The sequence below is a fragment of the Myotis davidii genome, unplaced genomic scaffold (assembly GCF_000327345.1).
Source record: "Myotis davidii unplaced genomic scaffold, ASM32734v1 scaffold473, whole genome shotgun sequence".
In the NCBI taxonomy this organism is placed as follows: Eukaryota; Metazoa; Chordata; class Mammalia; order Chiroptera; family Vespertilionidae; genus Myotis; species Myotis davidii.
The window spans coordinates 258,923-265,231 of NW_006284843.1; positions in this window are offsets into that span (position 1 = coordinate 258,923).

Genomic DNA, 6,309 nt, shown 5'->3' on the forward strand with positions numbered 1-6,309 from the left:
AGATACAGCCACAACCCGGCAGGTGCCGGCCTGGGAATGCAACCGCTGAGCCGCTGCCCGTATACATACTTAATTTTAACCTCACAAAGGTGTCTGCTTAAGTAAAAACAGGTAAACTAATTTGTCCATTTGAATTAGTCTGTTATATCAAGGTTTTCCTGTACCGGTTGTAAGTTGGTTTTCCAGACCCCAGAGTGCGCCTGCACCTGGTGGGGGTGGGGGGCTTAGTGTGTGGTGTGGAGGGCGGGGGTGTTGTCTTTGCTTCTCTGGAACGTTTCCAGAATTTTCTACTGCATTTTGGTGGCTGCCAGCCGACCTAGGAGGTTTGGATCCTCAGGGCTTTGGTGTGTTTTAAGGGCTTTAGGAAAGAGCAGCCCACACTGGCCCTGGTACGCCTTCCGACGGCTACAAAAATGGCCCTCCGAGCAGCAGTAAACAAAAAGGAAACTTCTACCGTCCCATACAACAGCAAGGAGGATTACACAGTGTGTATGGTAGTATTTGTGTTTCTACCCTGCTTCATGAGTTATATTTTAAAACTGTAAAAGGCAATTATTTTGGTACCCCTCACATGAGGTGTGGGTGCTACCTGTGGTCAGGGAGGATTGTGCAGTCGGCTTCAGCTTCGATCTCATTTTCAGCCACTGGTGTTTCGCCTCTCAGGGTCCAGTCTCAAAACTCCCAAAGTAAACATTGGAATTCTGTATTTAGATGCCCGCCCCCCCGCCCCCCCATGTGGGGTTCCACTGACCTATGTGCTGGTTTTCCTTCTCTCCAAGGCCCTACTGAGTATTTTGTAAAACATGTACTGGAGTTAATTGTTTTTTTCTTTTTGGTTCTCTGAGTTTTTTTTTTTTTTTTTCCAACTGTCTTCTAATTCACTGATTCGGTCCTCAGCTTTCCCTAATCTGCTGAGTATACCTTCCAGTACATGTTCTTTATTTGTGCTATGTCATTCTTTCTTTCTGACTGTTCTTTTTTTCATAGTTGCTATATCTTTTCTCATGCTATGGAGCATCTTTACTATCATTATTCTGAAGTCTGTTTCAGATAAATTTCTTATCTCCATTTCATTTATCTCTTCTTCTGGAGAATTCTCTGTCCTTTTATTTGTGGGTTATTTCTTTGTTTCCTTATTTTGGCTGCCTGTTTGAGTTTGTGCCTATGTAAATAATTAGGACCTGCTCTGCCTCTCAAAACAGGCAAAGCCTCAAAGCTTCCGGAGACTGCCTCTGGCTGCAGATTGATAGGATTCCTCTTGATTGTCCCTTAGGCAACATCCACAGCTGTGGTAAGAATTTTTTTTCCAACAGGGTGGGGTAACTGGTTTTGCCTGGAGGCTAATTGTTGTTCTCAGTCTTAGAAGGGACAAAGTGTTTTCCAGTAGGGTGGGTCAGATGTCTTCCCCCAGGCAATGTCGCCTGTGTAGCAATTGTCTGGGTGAGAAGGGTTACCTCTGTATCCTGCCGGAATGGCCCAGCACAGGAAACCGGTGTCTGCCTTCTGAGCTCTAATTCCAGAACCCTGGATCCAGGCTTCTGCTCACCCAGATCCAGTCCACTCAGCTGTTCCTCTGTCGGAGAACAAGATGTGTTGCTCCACAGGGAATTTTATGTGTTGGCCCTTGAAGAGGGTGCCTGAATTTCCAGCCTTTGCTCCCTGGCAGACAGCTACCCTGTTGCTTTTCACAGCCAGTTATTATGTGGGTGCCCTTCTCAGTTCTGGTGCTGTCTGCTTGGGGCGGGGGACAGCTTGGGAATTAGACCCCAGAGTCTTAGTGGCAACCCCCTACAGCTTAAATACCTCTTCAGAACTTCAGCTGCTGTCTGTGGGAGCCTGGCCAGCCCTTCCGCGCCTCCATCCCTCCTACCAGTCTCCATGTGGTTGCCACTTTTGGTCCTTGGTTATCAGGGTTCTTTCCAGTGAGACTTTCCTTGATTATTCAGTAAGTTTTTCTGTATTTTAGTTGTATTTCCAGTTTGGACCTGGGAGCGTGTCCGTGCAGCATCCACTTACTCCCCCACCATTTTAAACCGTGTGCTGGAGTTAGAAGGAAGGCAGTTGAATCTGCTCTGCCTTTCCAACCAGAATAGTCGTACTCTGAAATCGTTAATACAGGAAGCAGACCAGCCCTCTATCCCCTTTACACTACAACCTTGGTTCTTCCCCCTCCCCGCTTCCCCCCATGCAGTAAATCTTTAATGAGCTATGCTGGGCTAAATGGAAACCTCCATTGAAATGAAGGTTTTTTTTTTCTTTTTCTATACTTCACAAAAGAGGATATGAAAATGAAAAGTTTTAAGGAAATCAAATTACTAACTTCTGGAGCAATGGAGAATGAGAAACAAATCATTTGGATATCTACTCTCAATGCAACACTTTAGCAGACATTGATAATCTATCATGGCATTGTTATGCCCAGATTTCAGGATCCCCAAGAAACCACACCAGGGAGCCAGCCGTGTCTGATGCAAAAACATGAGAGTCTTTATTTCAAACCCGGGTTTGGCTCCCCTACCCTCCTTACCGACTTAGCGGCAAGTGGCAAAGAGAGGGCTAGCCCGGTGGGAAGAGGAGTTTTATAGGGGGGTGGAGTAAGGGGAGGAGAGGGGACTGTGGGCCCTGCCGATTGGCCAGGCGCAAGTTGGTGTCTCCTTACACAGGATATGGTCATATCTATGGCGCACACGTCCCTTGATTGTCATTGGTTAGTTTAAAGAAGTCCTGGGTGTGGCTAGCAGAGGCTTGGGCTTCCAGGAAGAAGCCTTGCCATGCACATGGCTGCCCAAAAATGGAGGATCTAGGGTAAGATGGAGGGTGTAGTCCTCGACCTTTCAGCATAAACCTTTTTTTTGCTTCTCAAGTCTGCTCCAGACAATCTTCATAAATTAATTGGATTTGGCTAGAATTGCTGTCCTGGTTTTGGAATAGTTTCTAGGGTTAAACACACAAAGCTCAAATCTCTTATTTTTCAGTATTAATATATTTAAAAATAAAATAAGCCTAATCAGACAGTACTGAACTCAGTGGGTTCACCTCTTTGAGTTCTATTCAAGAACGTATACTTGTTGCTAGGTAGTTTCATTTACTTGCACCAAATAAAGGAACTGGATATTCACATTCATAGCTCTGTGCCTGATAAGGTAGGCTTAGCCATTACTTACATACTCCATTTAGTTAAATACATGTTGACTTCTTTGTGAAACAAGAATTTTTAGGGGTAAAAAAGACAGGTTTAGGAAATTTTAGAAATTAAGGGGACCATGGAAGAAGCACAGGGCTGCAGAGCAGCAGAAGGTATATCTCCATAAAATAGGGGAGCTGAAAAGCTGCAATAGGTACATTTCCGTAGAATGAGGGAGCTGGGAACTGCAGAAGGTCTAAAATAAAGGGAAGGAGGCCCTTCATTCAGAAGGAGAAGAAGAAAGCCCAAAGGGAATAGGAAAACTATAAGGAAGGAGGGGAGTAAAACCTCACAAGTCCCTTGTGAGGCTCGACCTTTGAGCTCAGGACCTACTATAGTAATCAGGAAGGGAATAGTGACCAATCAGAGGGGATAGTAAGGTACAAAGATCTACAGCCTTTATAAGCTGTAGGAAAAAGGAACTCAGTAGTAATATTTCTCCCTCTCAACGTGGGAGTCAGTGCTGTGAGATTCTTTCCCTTTCCCCATGTGGGAGTCTGTACTTGTTCTTCAGTAAACTTGCTATACCACCTTCCATCCATGGATTCATTTTTCGACTCCTACCGACTAAGAATCCCAGGAACCAGTCTGCCCAGGGGAACACCATGTGTTCCAGTCCAAAAATTCCATTTCGTTTGCAGTGGGCTGCCCGAGTTGAGTTCCTGTCAAGCTCATCCTCTTTATATCTGCCTCTGCAAAATACTGTGCTACATTTTAATATTTAACAAGAATAGTATTTAGTAAGAAATGTCCAGACCTTGAGACCCATATCCTGTTTAACAAGACCTTTGAAGAGTAAAAGTGATTCAAGTGCTTTTCAGGATTCTGTTCAACTCTATCATACCATGCTTGGTAATGACTAAAACAAAAAATACAGTGTTCTCATTCTCTCATTTACAATTCATCATACAGATATGCCAGAAGTTTTGCTCGGTACTGGGGAAACACATTTCCAACCCAGAAGCTTTGTGGTGGAAGGAGATGAATAAAAAGTTAAAGAAGAATGTGGCATAAGTATGCAAAGGATTTATCACATTATTCCCCCCTCCCAGACCCCCACTCCCATCACGCACAAACTGTAGAGGATCTTGATTATCTACAAGTGCATTTCTTAAAGTTCAAACTTCTTAGATTAACATTCAAGATCTTTAACGATCTGCATCATTATTTATTTTCAAGTAGCATATATGCCTGCATAATTGAAGTACCTTGATTTCCTGTCTCAGGGCCTTTTTCTTTCACCTGTAATCCCTCCTCCTTTTCTTTTTCCTTCTTTCCAGTTACCATATATGTAAATCCTACCTCTATTCTTCAAATGTTATGTACTCCATAAAGCTTTTCTTTATTATCCCTTTAATAGTTTCCTAGGGCTGCTATAACAAATTATTACAGACTCGGTGGCTTTAAACAATAGAAACTTATTCTTTTACAGTCTGGACCACACTCCTCTGCAGGCTCTGAGGGAGAATCTATTTCTTGCTTCTGCCGCATTTGGTGACTGTTGGCATTTCTTGGGTTGCGGTTGCATCACTTCAATCTCTGTCTTCATAGTTACATTGCCTCCTCCATTTCTGTGTGTTTATCCATCTGTCTCTATCTTCAAAAAAATACATATAATTGCATTTGGGGCCCATCCAAATCCTTAATCACATCCGAAAATATTTTCAATAGAGAGTAAATTTAATAGATTTTAGGGATTAGGACATATTATCTTTTGATGCATGAGGAACATTATTCAACCTACCATAATTCCAAAAGGAAGTAAAAGCCCTCCCTCTAATCTTCGGTAGCCCTTTATCTTTAACTAGTAGCCCATCGTGTGATATCGTGTGCAGTAGGCTGCCCGCTGCTTTCATAGGAGCCAGCAGGACCTGCAGTGCCCCTTGAAGCTACGCTGCTTCCATGTGAGCCATGTGCCTTCCACGGGAGGCGGGAGTGAGCCGCTGGCGCTCATGGGAGCCAGGAGGGAGCCGGGAGCCAAGAGGGAGCCGTGCCACAGCCATGGGAGCAGGAGGGACCCGCATCCATTCCGCGGGAGGCGGGAGGGAGTCCTGAGGGAGTCATGCTGCTTCCGCAGGAGGCGGGCCTGCCGTCTCCTCTCTGGGCCAGCCCCCCCAGTTATGGCATCCTGGCTTAATTTTCATATTTCCTCTCTTTCTATATATAGATGATTCTGACCACTTTTTAAAATCCCCTAGGGGTTACCATTTACAACAAGCATGGATAAACCTAGAGGATATTAAGCTAAGTGAAATAAGACAGGCAAACAAAGACAAATACCATATGATTTCACTTATATGTGTAATCTATAGAACAATATAAATGAACAAACAAAACAGAAATAGACTCATAGATACAGGAAATAGACTGATGATTGCTGGGGGGCTGGAGGGGGGGGAGTCAAAGTTGGCTTCAATTGATCTATGGTTGCCGCCTGAATATTAGTTCATGTTGAACTGACTTGTTTTCCTGAACATATCTAACCTATATTGAGACCGTATGGAATAAAGCTCACACTATGTAGTTTGGCCAATCTTTTAAAAAAAGATTCTATTTTATGGTCTGTTAGACCTACACAAGGAAATAAGTCAAAATCTTTATGGTTTGCCTGTTTTGAGATGTTTTCTTTTTAAGTACCTTAATTCAGAGAGAAAATAATTTGTGTCAGATTTTTGTCTTCTACTTCATTGCCTTACTTCAATTAATGAATATACTTATTTTAGTCCTGTGCTTGTTTTTTTAAAAATATTTTTTTATTGATTGTTTTAGAGAGAGAGAGGAAGGGAGAGGGATAGAGAGATAGAAACATTGATGAGAGATAAACATTGACTAGTTGCCACCTGCACATCCTCTACTGGGGATTGAGCCCCCAATATGTGCCCTGACAGGAAATTGAACTGGGGACATCTTGGCTCATGGGTCAGTGCTCAATTGCTGAGCCACACCAGCTGGGCAGTGCTTTTATATATTGTTATACTAGAGGCCCGGTGCACGGAATTAGTGCACTTGGGTGGGGGGTCCCTCAGCACAGCCTGTGCACTCTTTTTTTCTTTCTTTTTTTTTAAAAAAAAAAAACCTGTAAGAATTTTTATTTTATTCATTTATTTTTTAATATATATTTTTTA